This window comes from Vidua chalybeata, chromosome 1 (assembly GCF_026979565.1).
Source record: "Vidua chalybeata isolate OUT-0048 chromosome 1, bVidCha1 merged haplotype, whole genome shotgun sequence".
NCBI classification, from domain to species: domain Eukaryota; kingdom Metazoa; phylum Chordata; class Aves; order Passeriformes; family Viduidae; genus Vidua; species Vidua chalybeata.
Window position 1 is genome coordinate 974,064 of NC_071530.1, and position 24,919 is coordinate 998,982.

Here is a 24,919-nt window from a genome sequence, read left to right on the forward strand (position 1 = left end):
CTCACATGCAATTCTGCTATTTTTACAGTTCTCAGCATTTCCTTAGTTGGCAGAAATAAAAGATTTGTGTTGGAGCTGCAGCAGCCTCCAAACCTTCCGGCCTCCCCTACACACAGACATTGCAATTTCAACTGGAACCAGCATGAGGCTCCCAGTGCCTCCAAGGACAACAAAGCAGCTTATCAGGGTGAGAAACTGAAAGAACAATGAATAATACAACTTGTGGTGTTTAAAGTTGACTTAGAATGAAGCAAACTCTGTGTTTCTGGCACATCACTGAATTCCCACTCAGCAAGATCCCGGTGTCAGCCCCCACAAGCATTGCACAAGTTGAATATTTAGGGTTTGCCCTTACTACAAGAGTTTTCCCAATCACTGCTTATTTTAAAGCAACAGTTTCATAATTTTAAAAACAGAAACAGGTAGAAAGCACAGAAGGCACACTGAATCAGCATACTATGTTTTAAAAGGAGTCACTTAAAATTACAAAGCCAAGAGCCACTGATACATATTTTTTAATTTCAATCTTGCCTGGCTCCACCTCAAGACCTCAGTGATGTTTCTCAATGAAGATTGGGACCACAGTTCTTCACTCTTCTGTAACCTTTCCTCATTAGAGAGGTGTGGGTTGGAGGGACCTTAAGGACCATCCCATTCCATCCCCTGCCATGGCAGGGACACCTCCCACTGTCCCAGGCTGCTCCAAGCTCTGTCCAACCTGGCCTTGGGCACTGCCAGGGATCCAGGGGCAGCCACAGCTGCTCTGGGCACCTGTGCCAGGGCTTCACCGTGCTCACAGCCAAGCATTTCTCCCAAATAAACAATTCAAACCCCCCCTCCTTCAGCTCCAAGCCATTCCCTTGTCCTGGCACTCCGTGCCCTTTGTAAAGAGTCCCTCTCCAGCTCTCTCCATGTACCTCGAATCAGTGCAACTGCCAGAAAAATAAACACAGCAAATCCACCATCCAAACTGCTGCTGACCTCACCTGGAAGCTGCAGGTGGGAAGCTGGGATGGCCCAAGGCTCCCAGCTCCCCCAGCACGACCCCACAGCCCAGGCTGGGAGCAGCAAACAGCTCCAGCCCTGCCCAGTGCCCAGCTGGGCACCAGGATGAGCTCATTCCCAGCAGCAAACTCCATCAAAAAGCTTTTTGTTACAAGCTGCTGTCGTTCAGTTTGCCTGGGTTTCGGATTAATTAGTAAAGATGTTTTACAGAAAGATCCACTTTATTATTCAGAAAATGTTCGGTACTTCCCCCCTCTCCTTCTCTCACACTTCTACCTCTTTAGATTTAGAATATTTATAAGACCTTTTTAAATTTTTTAGCCAAATTGTTAGAATCATGAGGGGATGAATTCTGGAGGGGTTGTGGAGGGGCTTTTTCTTTGTTGTTTTTTTTTCTTTTCCCTCTTTGGTGTTTAAAAGAAGAAATACTTTCAGGTTCTACTTTCAGGTCTGTCCATCCCCTTCCTAACCAGACATTCCAGGTTTTGACTTCTCTTTAAGGAACTGCTTCTGTGTTTCATGCAAGAAACTTTCTGGAATGAAACAAAAATAATTCCAGGCTGTTTTGGGTTGGAAGGGACCTTAGGGATCATCCCAATCCAGCCCATTCCATGGACAGGAACACATTCCACTATCCCAGGGTAGAATATCCCAGCCTTTGACACTGCCAGGGATCCAGGGGCAGCCACAGCTGCTCTGGGAATTCCATCCCAGCCAGGAATTCCTGCCCAATATCCCACCTAACCCTGCCCTGTGCCAGCTGCAATGGAGCAGCATTCAGATTTGCCACTGCACAGCCCAGAACTGAAATCACAGCACAGGGACATTTATTGACAGCCAGGCCTGAGGAATTAGGAGGACACAAACCAAAAGTCCTGCAGTGTTTAGGAATCAAAGAACCTGTGATTATGTTCTGTGAAATGCCCAACCCTGCAGATCTGCACTGAGGCACAGGCTGCCTGATCCCAATTCACTCTCCAGAAGGAAGCTCAGATGCCTCAGAGGGTTTCACTCTGTGCTGGGTTTGTTTTTTCCTTCACCCCATCATGTGCAGCCTCAGCCAGACTGAATGAATGAGTCACTTAATTAACCCAGAATTTACACAAAGGACATGGGAGAGCAAGAGCCTGCCTTGAATCTGGCCAACCCGGTGAGCATCTGAAAACACTCCATTTTTCTTTCTTTAAAATTATATTTAAAAAATAAATCAGTAGAATAACAGAATTCAGTAAAATTCAGAACTCAGTAAAAACTTGCTGAGAGAGAACAATCCACATGCAACCTCCACATTAAAAACCATAAGACTTCAGTCAATCCCATAGAAGACAGCCTACATCCCTGTTCAGTAGATGAAAATGCTCCTCCCAGTACACAACCCCCTTTTTTGGTACTCTGCTTCTGAAAAGTACAATAGAAAGCATTTCACCTAGAAATCCCAGCTCCTGTACTTTGAGAGAGTACTAGCAAACTCTCACAAGAGATAAGCAGTGTGAGCTGCAGGTGTGAAACCTTGTGCTGAGGACAAAGGTGACAGTGGCAGCCACAGATTATCTTTTTGATTTGCCACTATTGAGATTTAGAGCTGGGTTATTTCCTTGGCACCACCAGTGCTAACCTGTGCACAGAGCTTGGAGGAGGGAAAGGCATTTTCTGCTGCAGAGAAGAAGGGGAGACCCTGAAAAAGCCAAATTAGACACCTGGGGCTGGGGCACCCCGGGCTCTCTGCTGGTGACACCGAGCTCTGGGGGCTGCCACAGCTGCAGGGAGGGGATGGGGCACCCACAGGGACCTGGAGAGGTGGGGCTGTGCCAACCTCAGGAGGTTCAGCCAGGCCAAGGGCACGGCTCTGCACCGGGGCTGGGACAATCCCCAGCACAAATCCAGGCTGGGAATGAGCAGAGGGCAGCCCTGGGGACAAGGACTGAGGGATGAGAAGCTGAACACTGCCCGGCCAGGGAGCCCCTGTGCCTGGGCTGATCCCCAGGAAATGGGGATTGTGCCCCTCTGCCCCTGTGCTCAGGTGGTGCCCCAGATCCAGCAGCACAAGGACCTGGAGCTGCTGCAGGGCTGGAGCCAGGCTGGGAGAGCTGGGAATGTTCCCCTGGAGAGGAGAAGCTCCAGGCAGAGCTCAGAGGGGCTCCAGGAGGGGCAGGGGTGGAACTGGATGATCCTCAGGGCCTCTCCCTGTGGGATTGTGAGATCTGAACCCCACACAGTCCCCAGGACTCTGAGAGGCTGTGGCACAAACACAGCCATGGGGACACAGCCCACGCTCCCCCACCAGCCAAGAGTAAAAACCAAGGAGATGAGAAAAGGACAGAACAGGAACCAAACCTGCTCTGCACACAAACATGAACCTTCTGCCTGATCGGTCGTCACAGCTCTCACATTCTGATTTAATATGCCATAAAGTGGGGAGGGCAAAACTGTCCTGCTGACTTACAAACACATATCACAGCAACTGGCTCACCTCACCCCCCTGCTCCGCTCTTCATCCTCAATTATTTGCATTTATTCCTCTGACCCAGCTTTTTTTTCTTCCTACCCCTAATCCCACAAAAAAAGTTTAGGCTTGAATTTAAAGCAGTAACAGGATTGCTGAAAGAAAACTGCTTTGAAAAGCCTGTTATCAGTCAGAGAGTGCAGCTGGTGGATACCCAGCCTCCCTTTGTAGCTGGAATTCTCTAATAAAGGAACATCTGAGCTTAATCCAAAGCCTCTGCTTCATAAATAATGAGATTCTGCAATCTTTCATTTGAAAACTAAACTAATTTAAGGACAAAATGCAGGTGCTCCGAGGCACTTTGGAAGTCTCCTTGCTTTGAAGCAAGGGTTAAAAATTCAGTATGGAAAATTACACTGCTCAAGGGGATCTGTGTTAAACAAGACATCCATCAGCAGAGCCCCCCTGCTTCACTGCTGTCTTTCAGAGGATCATTTCCCAGTCTCTGTTTATATTGCACACCTCAGTTTATAAGTTGGCAAGTTTCTTTTAAGTAATACAACTATTTAGAATAAAGCAGGGTGCTACACTTGTACAACCAGGATGCCCTGATGCATTTCCATTTAGATTAACTATTTTCATTACTCCTTGTGCTCCCCCCACACATTTGCGAAATTAGCTGAGCACAATGTTTAATTATTCAAATAGAGCTGAAAAAATAACTCCCACTGAAATTTTGATGAGGTGTTAAGGATCTGTAACCTGCTTCCCCCCCTCCTCAGGCCTAAACTGCCATCCCTTCATTAAAAACTGAGCAAAAGCAAAGCTACTGAATAGCACAAACAGCTACATGAAAAATACACAAAAATAACAATTCCACATGGATTTTAAGAGCAAACTTGGCACTATGTAATTTCTTGCTGAGGTCAAATTCAACGGTTTGGTTACATCAGCACCTCAAAATGATCTTGGAAGAAGTGAAGCTTGCCAGGAATTTCACTGGGGAAACGTAACAGGCACAGTCAGCATATCTGGCTGCCGAAAAATTATTCCACAGATAAATTACATACTAGAAAAAATAAACATACCCCAGACTAGCAAGAAAACCAGCTTAATTTTGATGAATCGTGAGCATTTCCCATGTTTCTGCAGGCACATGCCAGCCCAGGGAAATCAATATTCCATCTGAAATCCACAGGGAGCTCAGACTGGCAGGGGCAGTGTGTGCAGGGAGTGTGGGGTGTGTGCAGTGCTGAGTCTGAACAGCTCAGCAAGTTCAGTGACTCCCTGCCAGAATCCAGCTGGCTCCCCCAGAGTCTGCATCCCTGCCTCCCAAAAACCCGTGCTGAGGGACAGCAAACTGCTCTGGGCACTTCCATTTTTACCCCAGCAACAGCAGGAAAAGGCAGAGAAAAGGAGAAGGAAAAGGAAAACTGGCTCCTGCACAGTGCTTGGCACTCCTGGGAGGGAAGGGGAAGGGGACAGGGGGAGGTAGTCAGCTCCCTGGAGACAAAGCCACATGCACTAATTCAAAACTAACTTCTGCTCATGGCTACAAATCCATCAGCCAAAGGCAGCACAGCTCTTGCAGGGTCAGACTTGGAGACTTCTGGTGCTTGGCAGCAGCTCGTGGAGGTGAGGAGAAGCAGTTTGGAAAGGGTTAAATCCTCCAAGAGGAATCCTAGATGTGCACTGGGCAGCTCTGTCCTCACCACAACCTTCCTTCCCCTGCTCTGCCCTGGTCACTGCCTCACTTAATTCCTTGAATGTGTTCCTCTCACTTTCCCAAGAGCACTCGAGTTACCCGTGCCCTCCTGAGCGAATTTTCTACTCTCCTGTCTAACAGTCAGCCACCAAAATAACTTTTCTGTTCTCCCAGTGTCACTTTTGGAGTATTTCCTTCTCTCATTATATAACCACAGAGCTCTGCTTTAAAAGGGAATCTCCTTTTATCACAGGAAGTCAAACCCCAAGGGGAAAAAACATCAAGTCTGTGGTATGTTTAAACAAGACACCATCAGCTGATGCCAGGCAGAGTCAGGATTTCTGGGAGCAGCGTGCTACACTCTGTGCTCCAATCACCCCTCCAACAGCCTTTTTGAAAGGTCCTTGTAGCAAAAAAACAAACCCACCCTACACTGAGTACATTCAGAAGGCCTAAAACAGGATCTGAGAAAACAAACATGGGAGGAAAAAGCAGCAGCTGGGAGCTCCGGAGAGAGAGCAGAGCAGCAGGAAAGGGGGAGCAGAGGGAAACCAGTGCCACAAACACAGCTCAGGGAGATGAAGGGGAAAATGCAGATGCGTGCTCTGGAGCTGAAGGCCTTTGTGAATCACAGCCTCTCACTCCCCCAGCAGCACCTGAAGGGCTCCCAGAGCTCCGAGGGGGTCAGAAAACCCCTGTGAAGCCCAGGCAGAAGCAGGTGCCAGGCTCTGCTCAGACACAGCGCGCAGGGATGTGCCCACGGGGAGAGTCTGTCAGCAGGAGCAGCAATTACTGCTCATGCCAAAAGCTCCGCTGCAGAAAGCTCAGCTTGGAGGTGCAAGGAGCTCCCCAGCGCCTTCAAACTCGAGGTAATTCCTTCCAGGAGAGGGAAAGCCCACAGAAGCTGCCAGCCAAGGGACACAATACACCAAAATAACACAGAACAGCACGAGTGAGAGAGCTGTTACAGTTGTAAGAACAAGACTGATGCAATGAAAGAATCACAGGAAGCTGATAATGAGAAAGGTTTTTTCCACACCATTAACACCCAGAGGTCTCAAATGTGCAGCTCTTGGGATAAATTTGGGTTTCAGCCGTGCAACACTGCTCTACATTCATATTTGGAGCTATTAAATCCTGGTAAAACCACCACTGCTTTTAAGGGAAAATACAGGCAAAATATAGCATCCCTCCTTCAAAGTGAATTCCCCAAGCTGAAAATAGTTTGGACCAAAAGCAAATCAGCTCGAGTCACATCAAACCAGTGCTAATGCAGATATACATCCCTATAAATCCAGTCATTCACCAATTACTCCCATGCAAGCTCCTAAGAGGGTCACTTCAGGACAAATATGTAATCCCAATGTGACACTTGATCCTATTGCCCTACATGCTCTGCCCAAATCCCAATGCAAAAAAATAGTACATTTTATCTAAAAAAAAAAAAAAAACCCAGTTAAAGAAAATCCAGCCCTCAGAACACAAGATGGAAATATCCTTTAATTCTCATGTCATAAATGCTTAAATAGGTTAAATGCAGCCTAAGGAAAATTAATATGCATGCTTTAAGCATGAAGATATCCTGGAAAAATTAACCCTGCAAATTACATACACTGCAGTTCCATATATAAATGCAAATTTGTGATATCAAATACAGCTCCAGCCACCCACAGCATCCTGCAGTCCCCACTGGGGTGGTGACCACCTGGCATGGACATTGTGTGCCAGCCCCACAGCATGGCACCCCAGAAGGACTGAATGCAGGACTCAGCCTCAGTGAGCCCCTCAGGGTGTGTCCATCATCCTGCACCACCCTGCCCATGGAGGTGGAACCAACCTCCACTCTGGGGTCCCATCCTGCACACCTGGGCAGGGGCAGACACTCAAAGCACCCAGAGCAGCTGCAGAACCAGAGCCCCAGGATGGGCTGGGAGGGACCTCAAAGCCCACCCAGTGCCACCCCTGCCATGGCAGGGACACCTCCCACTGTCCCATGCTGCTCCCAGCCTGGCCTTGGGCACTGCCAGGGATCCAGGGGCAGCCCCAGCTGCTCTGGGAATTCCATCCCAGCCCCTCCCCATCCTCCCAATATCCATCCATCCATCCCTGCCCTCTGGCAGTGGGAGCCATTCCCTATGTCCTGTCCCTCCATGCCTTGTCCCCAGTCCCTCTCCAGCTCTTCTGGAGCTCCTCCTAGGTCCTGGAAGGTCACACTGAGCTCACCCCAAAGCTTCTCCTCTCCAGGCTGGACATTCCCAGCTCTCCCAGCCTTTCCTCCCAGCAGAGCTGCTCCATCCCTGGGATCACCCTGGCGCCTCCTCTGGGCTCTCCCCAGCAGCTCCAGCTCTTTCCTGTGCTGGGACAGGGCTGGGGGCTGCACTCAGACTATGAAATCAACACTCCTGAGGCTCTGCATCCACAACATCCCGGTGGGAATCCAGCACCAGGCCATCACACAATCCATTTCATTTACTGCCTTTTATGTATATCACTTAAATCCACAGCTCCTGCTAAGTAAGAAGTTCGAATGATCCACCCATTAACATCCAGAACCCTTTTGCTAATCGCTCTGATTTATGACTTAAAACAGAAACGATTCACTCCCACCACAAGAGTGCAAAGGAAGGAAGAGAGGGTGACTCAGTTCTTTGTCTCATTCTCTGCCTCCCCTGTCTGCAGAGCCTCATTCAGAGCCTCTGCTGGAGCTGCTTGGGCACTTTTGTCTTTGTTTGGAAGTCTCCCATTATCTAACTAACAGCAGTGAAAGTATCCATGGACAGCAGAAAAGCTTCTGAGATTCCTTAAAACCAGTGCTGAAAAGCAAAGGAGCATTTTTAACAGGACACTGCACTTAATAAAGCTGCAACAGAGAAGCGGCTGAAATGGAGAGGTTAAACACAAAAAAAAAAAAATACACAAAGAGGAATACACCTCATCAAGAACACCAAAATCCCCCATCCCTGGAAGTGTCCAAGGCCAGGCTGGACAGGGCTTGGAGCAGCCTGGGACAGTGAAGGTGTCCCTGTCCATGGCAGGGGAAGAATGAGATGATCTTCCAACCCACACCACTCTGGGATTCCAGGGAAAATTAACATTCCAAATTCAGTGCTGTGTTTGGTGTTAACAGCATTTCAGTGCACCAGAAAGGCTGCAGAGAGCAACGAGGGTACAGGCAGGAATTAAGCACTTGGAACTGCTATAAACAGCACCAATTACGACATTTAAAAACACTTTCTTTGAGCTGCTGTTTACAGTTGGGTTCTCCTCAGTATTTCCAACAGCATTTCACATCCAACATCATTGCTGGTTTCACATCATCGCTGGTTTTCTCCCCAAGTGTGCATCAAGCTGCACTGGCCCACAGGGCAAGGGAGCAGGTGAACTTCCCCAGCAGATGTCACTTCATCAGCAGATGGCACTGCCAGGAGCACCTCCCGGGGACCTCCAGCCTAAGCCAGGGAACACCTACCTTTCACCACAGCCCACCTCCTCCTCTCAGCGTGCCTGAAACCCAGGCAAACCTGAGCTACTGAGAGTCAGGTGCTTAAAAACGCTCAGTGCTTTCCAGGGGGGATTACAGGGAAAGTGTCAGTGAAGCACAACTTTCACATTCCCGTTTGCATCCTGCTCAGAGCAGCTCCCAGTGCTTCATTCCTGCCCTGTCCTCACTGCTGTCTGCCCTCAGGGTCCCTTTCTGAGCAGCTGAAATGGAGTTAACAGCACACACAGCAACACTGAATCTGGATTTGGGGTCTGGCTTTGATGAGGGGCCTGGAGCATTTCCCAGATGAGCAGAGGCTGCAGGAGAAATCCCCCTGGGATGCAGGGGTCCTGCCTGCTCTGCTCATTCCAGCTTTTCCACCATCTCCCACGAACCTGCCCCAAAGGACATCCAGCCTTTCTCCTGGAGATGAACCTGGTGAAGCTGAGGATGGTGCCAGACTCTGCCCAGTGCCAGGACAAGGAGCAGTGGCCACAAAGCCAAGCACACCAGCTCCAGCTCAGCAGGAGGAAGAGCCTCTCTCCATGGAGGAGCAGAGCCCTGGCACAGCTGCCCAGGGGGGCTGGAATCATCCCAAACCCAGCTGGACACATCCCAGGTGACCCTGCCCTGGCAGGGGGCTGGCCTGGGTGATCTCCTCCCAGCTCCAATCCTTCTGGGATCCACGTGTGCCTGGCAGCCTCAGCCTTTCCAATGAAACTTGGCCAAGGGTTCTTCACCCCAAGCTCTTACTCATCCCACTGACAGCATTTCCCCAACCACATTTTCCCCAGCAAAGCCAGTGTGATGAGTGCTTGGCATCCCCTTCTCCAAGCAGTTGTTTCTACTTCTCCTTTAACAGAATTGATGCAGCTTCTAAAATCAGTTGTAGAAATCCCACCTGAGCACCGACCCATTTCTCACTGCCCCATTTCACTGCACTGAACTTCTGGCACAACAACCTGATAGAAAGTATGAAGTGGAAGAGGGCTGGAACCTCAAACGAGTTTTGTTAGAGAAAAATCAAGTCATAATATGGAAACAAACCCTCAGTATCAGCTCCTGGAAGGACAAACTGCCAAAGTATCTCCAGCCAAGAGCCAACACACCACAGCCCCTGCAAAAAACATGTGGGAGGAGGAGAAATAAGAGCAGGTAAAAACACCTAGATGTTTCTCTACCCTTCCAGAAGATTTTAAGCACTTCACAAACATTATTTAAGTTACCTGGAGATATTTGCCCCAGTCCTCAGTGTGAGAGCTGAGGGTTTCCACTCCCAAGAATGAATTGAGCCCCGGCACTTCGGGAGTCACAGCTCCAGAGTATGTAAACACACTTTGAAATTGCTCTGATAAATGCTTCCATAGCTTTACTTTGTTTAGAGCAAGTGTCAACACCCTAAATTCAGCTGAAAAACAGCTTTTGGGGATGATGTAGCTCTAATACAATTTTACAAAAGACAATGACTCACTCCCAGGCGGGAGTGTGTTGGAAGTGTATGACCTAATGCTCAGAGACGTTTGCTTTTCCAAAAAGGTCCACATGAGTTTGCACAGTATCTCCCCAACCAGTGAAGTTTTTAAAAAAAGAGAGTTTTTGCACACAGGAATTTACACAATTACCTCATTTTTTGTCTTTTTTTCCACTTCTACTCAAAATCCAACCAGCTGATGTGCAGTTTCCCTACCCTCAATTTCAGCCTTGTCTTTCCCTATCTTCCCATCCCTGGACTTGCTCTCCAGCCCATTCAGCCCTGGCTGTTGGAGGCCAGAGGAGCCCTGCCCCAAGGAGCCAGCCAGCACGAGGAGCTCCTCAGCACACAGGGATGGAGATGTTAAAATCCAAGTGTTAGGACACACCAGACGTGGAACGTGAGCAAGACGAGCCTACTCCATGCTCAGCTAGATTCCCCACAGTCCTGCTGAGGCTCCCCCAGCTGTGAAGGGCTGATTTTTCAGATGTTCTCTTCAGCCAGCAGCTGGGCAGCTCTCTGAGGAACTTTGTTCCAACACAAAGCCCCGAATCCTGGGATCCATTCACAATTCCCAGCCTCGACGCTGCAAACAACCCAGATAAAAAGGGGCGAAGTGTAGGAGGAAACTGGGAGCGAGCTAATCAGGATTTTAATCATGCTAATGGATGTGATTAACTGCATACTTGTCCCAGAAGCTGCTGCAGCTCCTCGGAGCAGCCTGATAGCCAGCACGCAGCCGGGGCACGCTGCTCATCCCACCTTAATCCGCAGCGCGTGTCACGTCACCTGCCCAGGGGTACAGCTGGCACTGAACCCTCCTCCCACCCACACGGCCACTCTTCCACCCTGCCAACACGCTCCTTTTGGGCAGGGGACGGACTCCAGCACGGTGCTTGTCTGTGTTAAACTCTTTACCAGGGGAGCTCCAGCTCCAGGAGGCTGGAAATCCAACCTTGGCAAAGGAAAGCTAATGCAGGGCCTATTGCATTACACAAACCTCCCTCGATAATGCAACTACAACTCCTGTTTGTGTTTGCCACTTTTGTTCAAGTCACAGGGACACTGTGAGCTTTATCTCAGTGCTGGTATCTTGCTACTCCCCGGAGGAACTACCAATTCAGCAGCTGCCACTCCACCCGAGAAAAGTTCTAAGGGGCAGGGAATAAAATAAAGTAAGGCAAGGATTAAAAGAGCAGCAAGGAGCAGCCTTTTCTAAGAGCAAGGGAAGAAATAAGCCCCTTCCCTCCCTGTCTCCAGGGGAGCACAGAATAAATAACCCAGCACCCTCCCAGCAGACATTTCCAGGGAACAATGTGCATCACAGAGGTGGAATACACCATCATTTACATGCACAGCCATTTTTATCCTACACTTCCCATTAACTCAGTGTCTCCCGTGTTTTCTACAGCAGCAACTGCAAGAAGTTTTGCTCTCCAGCATGCCAAAGTATGGGCTCTTGTGGCAACATACAAAAATGAGTAATTTACTCAGAGAAGTCTAAGACTGATCTTGTTTAGGGCAAATCCTCAGCACTATCCTGACGTGATTTTTAGGAGTGCTAGAGCGTGACACCAATGTCTGCTCATAATCCTTCAGAGTCAGATTACCCAATAATTTTAAATAAATTTAGTATTTAATCACTTCTAACGTAATATCAAGAACCCAGAGTAACACAGGGCACCAGTGTGAGCCGCAAGTATTTCATTCTCCTCATTACCAAGTTAAAATCTGCATGACATCTACAGCAACTGATTTCACTGACCTTTTCTTCCCACGAGAAATTCCTTCCCGTGTGTGCAACGCCAAGCCATGGAATTGCTTTCTGAGCTGTAGGAGGAGAAACCCCCACCCACAGGATGCAGGGCTCCTACCTGCTCTGCTCAGCCCAGCTTCTCCACCATCTCCCAGGGACCTGCTCCAGAGGACATCCTCCCTTTCTCCTGGAGATGAACTCTGTGGAGATGATGCAGCACTGGTGGCTCTGGCTCAAGGAGCTCTCTGCCCCCTCCCATGTGCTGTAATGACAGACCCCTGGCTTCTCTGATCTACAGCTGACTATGATTGCATTTGCCTTCAAGGAGGAAAAAAAGAAAGTACAGAAATAATCAGTGCAATTGCTGTTAAAGCACGAGGAAGCTGTGGACACAGACATTTGACTAAGCAGGAGTTTCGTCTGTTTCATTTGAGACAGGAAGAACAAACACAGAGTTCCAGGAAATAACTCTGCCTTTCAGAGCACTATCAGCTTCTTCAATTTGCCTTTGAAACTCCACAGGTACCTACACAAATTATAATTTTGTTGTCTGCAATCTGACTCGCAACAACACGATGAGCAACACGCCTTGAACTCTTCATTCTCAGCGGAGGAGGCTGGAATTTTATCTTCCAATCTATGTCTGGCCTAGCAAAATAAATTATTTGGGTTTTTTCTGGACCAAACCAAGGTATAGTCACACGTTATTTCGCTTTCAAGCAACCATCACTTTCATTTGAATTGCAAGTAGCTTGAATTCATCCTGACAGACTTAAACCCTGTCTGACCAGTGGTTTCCCTGAGTCATAGGTTTGGTGCAGGTCAGAATTTGGAAGCTTGCACCTCAAGACACAGTGCACAAAGACAAATGCAGTCCAAGAACTGAGTGGAGGAGACATCACTGGCTCAGCAAACAGCAGGTGAGTTTAAGCCTGAGGTGCACAAGAGCAAGAACATGCAATGGGTGGAAAGCAGATCTGAACCCTGTGAGTACCCTGAGCTGACCAAATGGCTCAGATTCATTTATTTCTAGGGAAGACAGGCAGCCACGAAAATACTACAGGAGTTGGGACCTCAAATATAATTACACTCCATTGGCTGAAATTACAGCTGTGTCAGCCCTTTTACCAGCAGGAATACGTAATTCATCTGCTTCAACTGAGCACTCCTCAGACTGCACTTAACGAGCTCAAGGCTGGAAATCCAGTCCTGCCCCAGCCTCCACTCAGCCTCACCTTCTGCCCCTCCAAAACCCCATTTTGCTTCTGTTCTCACTGTTGCTCAGGCTGCTGGAGCCGTGGGGGTGTTTGATAACATCACAGAACAGTCTGGGCAATCCTCTGCTATTTAAAACCTTGACTTAAACTGCCTGGTGTCCCTGGGAGGGAACAGAGGAGTGCACTGAACCCAAAGAGTTCAGAATTAGCACTGCCACCTGTAAATGACACTTACCAGAGGAAGGCCAGGTTGGTTCCAGCAGTGACTGCGAGCCTCTGGTGTGATTATTCACCCCCTGTGCTCATCACTTACCACAGCACTCACAGCCTCCAAAGCTCCCTGCAGACAAATGGGGCAGCTTGTTAAAGCACATCTCCAGAGCTGCTGCCAGGGCGAGGTGCTGCAGCTGGCAGAGAGGAGCCCTGGTGTCCCACGGTGTCCCCACTCCTGGGAGCCTGCCTGGCATCAGTGGCCAGCACAGGACAGTGCCTGGCACAGCCCTGCCTTTGGAGGAACGAGCTGATAAAAGTCAGGATCTGCTGCCATAAGCGTCCTCCAGCAGCCTCCCCGTTTGTTCCTTGAGGACAGGAGTGACATAATCCTCTCCTAATATCAGCTGGGGGCTCGGGGGGGACCAGGGTGACCCACAAACTGTACCCATGGCAACACTGGGCTCTAGCTGAACTGCCCGGGCTGGCATCTCCAAACCACTGACACTTCTTTGTATTATCTGATCTTTCCCTGATGTCATTTCTGCAGAGACACATAAAAACAGATTTAATAATATCCACGGCCTTCAGCTTCAGAGTCAACAATCACAGTCACAAACAGATCAGCTATTCTGCCTTCAAGCTTATTATTTGTCACTAGCATGTAATTATTACCAAACAAAACAAAAGACACAGGATATTGCTGCTGTTGCAACAGCAAGTAAGTTAAGCTCTTTTTCAAACTGAAAAAGCCCATCTCTTCTGATGCAAGAAGGCACAAAAGAATAAAAAAGTTAAAAACTTAAAAAGAGACCGTGAATCCTGCAAAATGGATCTGGAAGGATAATCAGAAATTTCATCAGTTCTCGCAACGGAAAACAAAAACCCATAAAGTAAATTTGACAGACAGGTCTGTCCAGCCAGTGTCACCTTTGTCATAACTGTACTGTCAACCTGAATAATTTTGAGTTACAATTTCTCTTTCTCAAACAAAGGAGGAGTTAATCAAGCTGCAACAGCACCTTATAGATACAATACCAGCAAAACATACCAGATGGGGCATCGGGCCCTGGCAAGCAGAAAAGAAGCTTTAGAGTTGTAAAACTCCAGTGCAGTCCCGTGCCTTGAGTTTACAAAATGAAGCTACAGCAGCATCACACGCTGAGCAGGAGGAGACCCCAGCAAGGCTTGTTACTGCACACTGAAACACTGAGCAGGACTTGGGTGCCTATTGTATTATTCAAGAAGCTTCCAGCTGGGATTGTAAACTGGGAGGAAGATGGTTCACTGCATGGATGATTCCAGCTTTAAAAACAAATAAAAGCTTTTTTAAAAACTCCAAAATCAATGGGCTAATCTGCTACATCCATACAGGAATCAGGGGAAGGAAATAAGCGAGGGAAGAACCAAGTAGGAGAGATCAAGAACCACCTAAAGAAAAGAGAACTGAACACCCAAATTCAGGCTCAGCATGTCCACAGAGCAGGCTTTTAACACACCCCTCGTAGAGAGGGAGAGCCTACAACGCTCATACCACCAGGATACACTCAGAAGCAGCTTTTGGCAGCAGAGCAGCATCTGCACAACCCAAAACTTCACCGCCTCGAGCTTAAACTTATTAACAGCAGCCCCGCATGGCGCCGTGGCGAGCATTTGTTTAATTCCTGTACCTCAGAGCCCGGCCGCGCTCCGCAGGAGAAGTCTGCTCATCCCGAAACCGGGCCCGCTCCGTTTGTGGCCGCGATGACTGAGCAGAGGCCTGGCCGGAGCCTGGCGCATCCCCGGCTCGCCACACCCAGCGCTCCGAGCCGCGCTCTGCCCATGCTCATCCTCAGCCTGCGAGCCCGCCGCCCGCCTTATAAAGCCGGGAACAGAGCGAGCCGCCGGCGGCCAGCGGCGAAGGACGGGGCGCAACGGCGGCACCGAAACTTTCCAGCCGTCCCGGGGAGAACTGCGGAACCGCCGCCCTTGAGCGAAACCCCCCGGCCCGCGTGCCCGGGGGAGCCGGCTCCGAAGGGACCCCGAGGGAGCAAGGCCCGGCAACGCCCCGGGGCCTCCCCCCCGACCCCCGCGCCCAGCCCGGCCGCTGCCCCCGCGCAACAAAGCCGCGCCCCGGCAGCGCCCGCTCCCTCCGCCGGCTCCCCCGGGAGATGCTCGGGGATGCTGCGGGCGCTCCCTGCGCGGCTCCCGCGCCCCGCAGCCCCTGCCACCTCCCGGCCCGGCCGGCCCCGGCCCCCCGGACACCGGTGAGGCCGGAGCCCCCGCTCGGCCCGGAGAGCGCGTCGAGCCGCGTCGGAGAGCGCCGCACCCGCGGCGCGCTGTCCCCGCGGCCCGTCCCCGGCCGCAGCCCCCTCCCCGCGGCCTTACCGAGCGGCGGGGGCGCGGGGCAGCGCCGGGACGGAGGCGCCTGGCGAGTGTCGCTGTCCCCTGCGGGCCCGGCGGGAGGAGGAGCGGGGAGCGGAGCCGCGCTGGCCGCGCGCCGAGCGCACTACCCTGCTGGCTGGGAGGGGGCGGGGCCCGCGCCGCCCGGCCAATCAGCGCCGCGCCGCGCCCGGCAGCGGCCAATCAGCGCGAGCGCGGGCGGCGCGCGGCCGCGCGGGGCGGAGGCGGCGCTGCGGTGAACGGGCAGCGCGGTTGGGTGCGGCGCGGGGCGGGGATGGGGGCGGGGCCAGGGATGGGGGCGGGGCCAAGGGGCGGCGATGGAGGACGGGGGCGGGGCTGAGGGGACGCGGCTGAGGGGAGAGAGGAGCTGAGGGGCTGAAGGGACAAGGCTAAGGGCAGGGAGGAGATCCCAGCTTTGGGAAGGGTGATGTGGGGCAGGAAAGGGCGATATTCAAAGCGGCAGAGGAAGCCCTGGGAGCGTGTGCACGCCTGTGTGGCGCAGCACTCGTGGCTGTGAAGGGGCCGAAGGAGTCTGGTGACAAAGCAGGGCCCAGGGACAGATGGAGCGCCCAGCCGCCCCTCCAGGTGGCCGAACAGCAGGGACCACTCGTGCCGCTGCTCATAATCCTCCGTGGCCCTTCTGGCCCAGCAAGACAACCCTCTGCGCATGCAGGAGGGCAGGAGGAGAGCGGGAGGATAAAGGGATGACGTGCAGCTAGCAGGACGGTGAGGGATGGAGGGATGTGTTTTTACAGCAGGCACAGCTGCAGAGTCACAGAATCACAGAGTGGCTTGGGTTGGAACCGACCTTAAGGATCCTCCAGTGCCACCCCTGCTATGGCAGGGACACCTCCCACTGTCCCAGGCTGCTCTAAATCTAATCCTGCCTGGCCTTGGGCACTGCCAGGGATCCAGGGGCAGCCTCAGCTGCTCTGAGCACCCTGTGCCAGAGCCTCCCACCCTCCCAGGGAAGAATTTTCTCTTTATAAACAATCTAAATGTACCCTCCTTCAGCTAAAGCCATTCCCTGTGTCCTGTCCCTGCAGGCCTTGTCCCCAGTCCCTCTCCAGCTCTCCTGGAGCCCCTTCAGGCCCTGGAACTCCCAACCCCTGAGTGTCCCTCTTGTCACTGCTCTGCCCTGACACCGAGCCAGGTGTCAGTGTGACCACCCAGCCCCTTCCTCACCCACCGAGTGCTCCACCCAGGAAATCCCTGTCCCTCCACTCTGGGGACAAGGACGTCGTGTGGGACAGAGTGGAACGCTTTACGCAATTCCAGGTGGGTGACACCGGTCACTGTTCCCTCACCCACCAGCACTGTCACCTCCACTGGTTGCCCTCAGTGAAACCATTTCCCGTGGCTGAAACTCCCTGGGACGAGCGCGAGGTGACACCGGGCTGGTGTCACAGCGACAGCCAAGCAGGCGGGAGGAACACCCAGCCTCGCTCTTCAGGGCTAAACCATCGCAGAGCGCGTTTTGGGAGTTAACCCGGGCAGCGGGCAGGGAGGGAACACCGGCCCCTGTCTGTTGACAGCCAGGCTCCTGCACGTCCCCGAGGGCTCTGTGTCACCCATCTGCCCAGAGGGAGCTGCAGAGCTACTAAAGCATGGAAATATGGGACACGCTGGCCTGCCAGATAAGCAAATCAAAGCGAGGTGAGTAAATTAAAACGAAAAATAGGTGTGTCTCATGTCTGGTCACTGGAGGGAGGAAACACCCTTGGCATGAGGTGTGGGAGGGGGCACACCCCATGCAGGCAGGGTTAAGCTGCACCCTCTGCCCACCCCTCTCCCAGCCTCCCAAGCCTGGGTACCTTTCCAGGGCCGGAGCCGGTAAGGGGAAATCCCATGTCCTGATGAAAGGCAGATCCATAACAACTGCTTGTACCATGTGCTATTTTTAAGCTCCGAGATAAAATAGCATCCTGACGGCTCTCTTTAGGAGGGTTGGGCAGCGCTTTGAATTTCAGGGCTGTCCCAGCCTACCCTGATCATCAGACCCTTAAAGATCCCTCTCTCTCCTTAGGAAATCCACCTCTCTTACCTCCTGGAGCCTTTTTGCTGCCTGTCTCCAAGACAGTCTCCTGGCTCTAGAGCAGGACAGTGCCTCCTGTGTCTATGGAACAGCCTCAGTAACCCAACAAAAAGCAGGGGTTACAACACCATAGTACAACAAAAATTACACATCAGTGTGTGTCTGACCACTAGGCCAACTGCTTTTGGCTTCAAAAAGAGCTTCTGGGTTGTTCCTTCCAAATTCTGAGCCTAGAATTTATTCCCCAAAAGAAAAAACCTGAGAGCCCAAAGCCAGGCCTTCACTGCACAGTGATCACACAGGAGCAAACCTTTGGTGGATTAAGGACACGGTGTGCCCTGTCACACCACAGCTTGGACACCTCGCCCAAATCCCAGCCAGGTACACCTGAAATCAGAAAGTGGAGCAGGTAGAGCCCTGTGATGCCACAGGTGTGCCCATTGTAAAGCAATAAATTGCAGCAGGCAACTGTCCACTGTAATCCAGGCATCCCTATGGAATTGCACGAGGGGCTTCCGACCTCCCCAAGCCAGCCTGTGCCACCCTGGGCTCCCAAGAGCCCCACAGCTTTGGGATCTCCTTCCATGAAACCAAGGAAATCATGAAATGGCTGGGCAGGATGGCAGGATGGCAGGCAGGCAGGCAGGCAGGCAGGCAGGAAGGAAGGAAGGAAGGAAGGAAGGAAGGAAGGAAGGAAGGAAGGAATTGCACCCAAGCTTAGCATGGCTTCTCAGAGCACTGTTTAATATGAAACTTCCTTGGTTTAGTTTAAAATCTGACATCTATTCTTTGCTTCCTGGGAGCAACCTCAGGCCACACTCCATTTGTTGCCTCCCCACATACTTCACCTGTACAAAAATTCAAAGCATCTCCTTTATCTTTGTTTGTCCCTCTAAAGAAAGTAACCTATTTTCTTTCCACTCGCTTTTCCAGACTGCGAGTCCCCTCCATCTCCATGTGGCCTGGAAGGGAGGGCAGCAGGAACCAATGTCCTCGGTGTAAGGCAGACAAGATCTGTGAGATGCTGCAGGTGTGTCTGTCCCTGTCCCAGCACAGGGGGGGACTTTGTTTGGTGAGGTTGGTGGCAGAAGAGAAAGTGCTTAGGCACTGGCTCTGCCCTTTCATCAGGCCAGACAGGGAAGGTGGCTGTGGAAAAGGGAAAGGGCCCAGCTCATCTGCCTAGGGAGTCACTCCTGGCCAGCCCCATTAGGCCAGCAGGGCAGGTAGGGCAGCCAGCACCGGGGCTGCTCTCAGCGTGGGCCTGACCCGTGCTGGGTGAGTCCCCTCTGGGCACCGGCAGAGCTGGAAAGGGAAAGCTCGGTCTGGGGAACGCTCGTTTGTCACCGCTTTGATGGGAGCCGGTGCAAATGAAGGACGCTGGGTGACACAGCCGATCCCAGGGCACTGACAGCACAAGTGTTGGAGATAAGCAGTAATGAACCGGACAGCTTTCCTGCCCTTTGGCAAGAGCTCGTCATTCCCTGCTCAAAGCAGGGACGTGGGTGCCCACAGGGGCAGCGCTGGGGGTCTGCCCAGGCTGCGGGGTCTGTCCTGGGCTGCGGGGTCTGTCCTGGGCTGCGGGATCTGTCTGAGCTCCGGGGTCTGTCCAGACTCTGGGGTCTGTCCAGGCTGCGGGGTCTGTCCTGGGCTGCGGGATCTGTCTGAGCTCCGGGGTCTGTCCAGGCTCCAGGGTCTGTCCCGGGCTGCGGGGTCTGTCCAAGCTCCGGGGTCTGTCCAAGCTCTGGGGTCTGTCTGAGCTCTGGGGTCTGTCCAGGCTCCGGGGTCTGTCCAGGCTCCGGGGTCTGTCTGAGCTCCGGGGTCTGTCCCGGGCTGCAGGGTCTGTCCCGGGCTGCGGGGTCTGTCCAAGCTCTGGGGTCTGTCTGAGCTCCAGGGTCTGTCCAGGCTCCGGGGTCTGTCTGAGCTCCGGGGTGTGTCCCAGCTCCGGGGAAGCGGTGCTGCCGGGGCTGAGCTGTCACTCCTTGCATCCCTCACTCATCCCGGACAGGCAGCAGAGCCCGTGCAGGGGTCACGTCCAGAAAGGAGTGGCCAGCAGTGCAGTCAGTAAGTAATGAACCCAAACTGCATCGAGGAGAAAAACTGATGAAACAGATCTGGAAAGGGTTTGAGTGGAATTGCCTCCACACTTGGAGCAGCACCCACAGACTCTCATGTTCAGGAAATTTCTGCTCATTCACTTTTGGAAGTGAATGTCTGTAAGCAGCTTGGAGAATTTGAATACTCTTACAAAACAGATGTCTCATCACTCCCCTATCACGATCAGGGATGCAAGAAGAAGGTAACTACTCAATGAGGCAGGACGCTGCTCCGGGGACAACAGAAGCATTGTGGGCCACTGGCAGACATTTGCCAGCCAGACAGGGCTGTTCTGCTCATCAAAGCTGACTCCAGCACAATGGAAGGCGTGGAATTTCGGCCAGGGATCCCAGCCATCCCAGAGACCTGTCAAGGCTCTCTGACTGGTCATGGGATTTGCCTTGCAGCTGGCACACCTCATGATCTCCTGATCTGGGATCTCTCTGTCAGCTGTAACCTGGTGTGGGGCCACAGAGGAGGAGGAGGAGGAAGAAGAGGAGGAGGAGGAAGGTGGCTGGGGGCTGCACTGACGCTGGGGCAGTGACTTCCATTGCCAAGAGCTCTGTGGTCCCAGAAAACACAGCTCCTGCTGCTGTCCTGCACCACAGGTCCTGCTGTGGGTGACCTGGGACACTTCCCACACACAGCTTGGGAACAGGAGCTTGGGATTTCACATGTGGGAAGAGGAGAACCTGCAGGGGCCTGTCAGGATGCAGTAGCTGATATTTGCATCGTCCTTTCTCCAAGCACAGCCTTGTCCTGGGAAGCACGGGGCAGCCTGGCCTTCTGGAGGGCTTCATCCTGCTCCTCTGGAGAGGGCTGTTAGTATCAGAGCTGATCTCTCCTCTAGCCTGGGCCTTCATAAACCGAGCCCAATTATTGTGAGGCAGAAAATTCTGTGCTGGAATGACAGAACGAAACGTCCCCAGGAGTTTGCGCGTAGCCTTAAGTTACCTTTTATAAATAGGTTAACAGCTGGAGGGCCTGTGGTTGTTTAAAGGGAGAAGACATACAGGACATGCCCTGTATATGTTCCATCCTAAGCAATTCTGCCACTCTGCTGATTTATATCTGCAGATTAAAGGATTTGCCTTTCAATCAAATTATTCTCCTCAAACTCCCAAGTGGGGGACAGAGGGGACTGTGACATTCCCCACTCGGTGCAGCTCTCCCTGCTGCAGCCATGGAGGTTTTCTTCCTTGCTGTGCGAAACACGCAGCTCCCAAATTACTTCTGCTCACTTTGATGGTGATTTGCTCTTTCTGTCCTGCTTCTGCTGCACAGGACACTTGGGGGACAGGAGAGGGTGAGAGGTCTTTGGGCCCTGAGGAGCTCCCAGCCCGAACTAGACAGAGCATGTAACCAGGACTGACAAAAGCTGCCTGATGAGACAGAAGACGACTGTTCTGGGGGAAAGCCATCTGCAAAGAGCCCTCTCCATCAGGCCTGAGGGTCTGCAAGAAGTTTTGTGCAAGTCATTCCCTCCACTGGCAAGGACAATGTGACAGGAATCAGGGCCTGGGTGGGTTTTATTTACTGTTCCTTCCCCACGTAAGCAGGTACAAGATCAGGGGCAGAGAGCAGCAGAGGGGAAAGTTCTGACCACTCTCCTGCAGGCTGAGGGTGCTGACATGAAGGACACGGTGTCCAGAGGATTTCCAGGCCTCTGCTGTGAGCCCTGCTGTCACTGCTGGGACAAAAAGAGGGAACTGTGAAAGGCAACCAAAGGCCACATGTGGTGTGGGGCCGTGTGTGGGGACAGCTGTGCCAGGTGTGCTGTGCCAGGTGTGCTGTGCCAGGTGTGCTGTGCCAGGCACAGGCAAGGCCAGGCCAAACGGGGGTGATGTCCTCATGCAGGGTCTCCTGGGCTGCTTGGAGCTCTGGGACAGGACTTTTCAGAGCCCACACTTTTCACACCACTCCTTAGGACTACTCTGGGCAATCCTGGGACCCAGCAATCCACTTCTTTCTGAGTCCTCCTAACCCAGGGACAGCACTTCCTCGTGGCTATAACTTACAGAGGGTAGTGGCCCTGCCTTCTAATTCCTGTGTTTTCATGTTACAACAGAAAAAAGAATGGAGGCTCTCTGCTGCATCTTCCTTTGGCCATTCAGAATTTGCTCTGGTTCTATCACATCATTTCTCACCTCTCCTGAGGTGGCTGATCTCTCAGTGTCTCACCACGTGCTCTCCTCTCTCCCACAGGTGTCCCTCCTGCTTTTGGTGAACTCTCCTGAATCTCCAGTGTCCTTGCAGTGTGCTGTGGGAACTGCCTTTGGAAAGACTGAGCTGTCTCCATGCATTTCCTGCATCACTCATCTGTGTTCCAGTGCTTCCATCTCCCTTCCCTTCAATCTCTGACACCGTGTTCCTCCTGCTCCCAGCCTGGGCAGAGGTCAGGGCACTCTGTGTTCAGTCGTGCCCAGGCCTGATTTTGGAATTGCCCCTTTAGAAACCTGACTCTCATGAAGTCCCCCTGGCCGTGGAGATGGCTGGGGGCACTTTGGCTGCCTGAAGAATTCCCAGGGCATTTTCTGCTGTTTATTTTGAGTTTGGGCAGCCAGGCCATTTGCATGCAGCCTGTGAAGGACACGTGTGATGCTCCTCCTGAGCTGTGCAGTCACTGCCGGCCCTGTCCTGCACACTCAGCACTTCAGGCATGCAAATAAAGGGTGTGTGGCTTTCATGCAGATGCTGCAGCTTTAAATATGAGCTGCACAGGAAAATTGCATGAAGAACACCTTTTCAGGCTGGAAGCAAGCTCTCTATGAGGATTAAAGGCAGTGTCACCTCAGCAGCAAGGGCAGAGTTCTGCTTGACTAGAGAATTCCTGGTTTGGCTGGGAAGGGACCTTGAGGATGATCCCATTCCCCCCCCTGCCATGGGCAGAGGGGCCCAGCCCTCGGGGCAGCTCCGTGGCCTCCTCTGGATCCCCTCGAGCAGCCAGAGCTGGTTCCTGTCCCTGGCAGCCCCTCGGCCCCAGCCGCTCGTGCTGGGCTGGACTGGCAGCTCCCAGTGCCAGGTAACGAACCCCACACGGCTCCACAGCCCTGGAAGGTGAACCTCCCACGCCAATCCCCTCAGCAGGAAGGTTTTCCAGGCTCCTGCCTCTGCTCCCAAGCCCCTGCTGCCAAAGCAGAGCAGCGTAAATCAGCTCAGCCCTGAGGCTGGGGCAGGAGGGGAGCTCTGAGGAATTGTCCAACATCCAAAGCTGGACTGAGGACAAGGAAGGGACGGCTGGGGTGAGGGTGTGACTGCAGAAACTGGTCCCAAGGAGCACAGTGAAAGTGCAGCACAGGCTGCAGCAGAGCTGCTCCAGTTACAGCTGAACCAGAGGGTGGCTGACGGCGGAATTAAGAGTTGCCTGGAAATGCCAAAGGATGGAACTCAATCTGTCATCTAATTTAATCACCACGTTGGTAAAGCCCAGCTCTTTCTGGAAGAGACAACCTAAACACAGGCTCTAGAAGGAGATTTCTTCCCTTGGGACTCCACAGCAGACCTGGAGACCTGATTGTGAAATCCCATCATTGCAGGGAGGAAAAAAATGCCAATAATATCCAAAGCTTGTGCTCAAAGGCCACAAACTGCCATGATTTCTCTACATCTCTTTCTGCTCTTGTTTTTAAAAGACACAGGAGCTGGAGGAAATGACAGCAGTTCTTAGTTCTGTGGGGGAGAATTCCCATTTAAATTCTTATTCACCTCCCAAAAATGAACGACTTTAAGGAAGGGAGTGGGGGGGGTGGGGGGTGAATGTGCTGCAGTTGCTTGGAATAAGAATACAACTTGTTAAATAAAGATAATCCAAGGGGAAAAAAAATCTTGGCAGGCTATGAAATTCAAAAAAAGCAGAAAACTAGAAAGTCTGAGCAATAGCAGAAGCAAAAAGACTGAGACACAGCCCCTTTGCAGCCTTTTGAGAGATAAAACAGCCTTTGGGGAGAGCAGGCAGGTCTGAGGGCCCAGCAAAGGAGGCTGTTGGCACTTTAATTTTTGCAGCCTAGAGGATTTATCACAGAAAACAGCAGGGCAGCAGACAGGCAGGAATTAAGGAAAATTTAGGCCCCCACCTCTATGAATTGATTATAATTGGAAGCATCCACCAGCCAAGGATCCAGGCAACCAAACAGCCCAATTCAGCTATTTTCAAGTTTTTGGTAAACTGAATGAATCCCTAATAGCAGCACTCAGCTGTGGAGTGGTGTCTGCATTAAAAACTCCTTTTAAGGGGAAGAAAACAAACTCTGAAGGAATCAAAGCCCCCCTTGTCCAAACTACTCCCAAATTATCCGATGTGGAGAAGGTCTGTGCCAGCTGGGAAAGTGAAGGGCACGAAATGCCGCACGAAGTAGGTGATAAAGAAATAAGTGCTGAAGACATCTATAAATAGAGGTGTTCAGTGCCAGCATCAGGCATTGAGCAGGGAATGGCACAAGCAGAGCAAGCTTGGGAGAAGGCTCCTGGAGAAGGAGAGGGGAAGATGACAGGAGAGTCGTGAAGATCAGAGAGCTCCATGGCAATTAAGTCGTGTCGGGGAGGGATGAAGGCGCTGGCGACAGACAAGCAAACCCTCAGGACATCAGGATGCCACGTGAAAGGGGGGGAGATGGTGGCTGAGGAGCCTGAATGACTCAAGGATCCTTTCCCAAATTAAAGCCAGTCCCCAGAGGTCGTTACACATCATAATGAGACACCCGGTGCGGTCTCTGCTCAGGAGCAAATCCTCTGCTCCACAGCTGGCCCAGGTTCTGGGCTTGCTCAAGCCCTGCGAGCCACAGACTCACTGAGGGCACATGGGAGAGCCTCAGCCCCCTCCCAGCAAAGAATTTCCTCTTAATAAACAATCCAAACGTACCCTCCTTCAGCTAAAGCCATTCCCTGTGTCCTGTCCCTCCATCCCTTGTCCCCAGTCCCTCTCCAGCTCTCCTGGAGCCCCTTCAGGCCCTGCAAGGGGCTCTGAGCTCTCCCTGGAGCCTTCCCTTCTCCAGGTGAGCACTCCCACGTGGGGTGGATTGAACCTGAATTGAGGTAACAGGAGAAACCGTAGAGGCAGCAGGGAGTTTGGGAAGCTGTGGGGTCATTTAGTGCCCAGACAGATGGGACGAGGCATTTAAGGT

At 52.1% G+C, this 24,919-nt stretch overlaps 1 protein-coding gene and 1 long non-coding RNA gene across 11 annotated transcripts in view; one reads left to right on the plus strand and one right to left on the minus strand.

Moving 5' to 3' along the window:
• MAP4 (microtubule associated protein 4) overlaps positions 1-15,777 on the minus strand; it is a 148,839-nt gene extending 133,062 nt beyond the window's left edge. For 6 of the 8 annotated variants that reach the window (XM_053936453.1, XM_053936445.1, XM_053936469.1 and 3 more), the window contains exon 1: positions 15,656-15,777. The gene's annotated coding sequence lies outside the window, so the exon portion shown is untranslated. Of the gene's footprint in view, positions 1-11,979; positions 12,008-14,958; positions 15,191-15,655 lie in introns of those variants that run through there. The other 2 variants (XM_053936430.1, XM_053936439.1) reach the window with 2 other exon arrangements.
• A 260-nt stretch (positions 15,778-16,037) lies between these two features.
• Positions 16,038-24,656, plus strand: LOC128784920 (uncharacterized). Of its 3 annotated transcripts, none has more exons than XR_008429677.1 (4): positions 16,038-17,326; positions 18,639-18,735; positions 21,084-21,321; positions 22,005-24,656. It is a non-coding gene; the product is annotated as an uncharacterized LOC128784920 (long non-coding RNA). The 3 variants fall into 3 exon arrangements; XR_008429678.1 differs by lacking the exon at positions 21,084-21,321 and having other exon boundaries at positions 16,038-16,948; positions 17,206-17,326; XR_008429676.1 differs by lacking the exon at positions 21,084-21,321.
• The last annotated feature ends 263 nt before the right edge of the window (positions 24,657-24,919 follow it).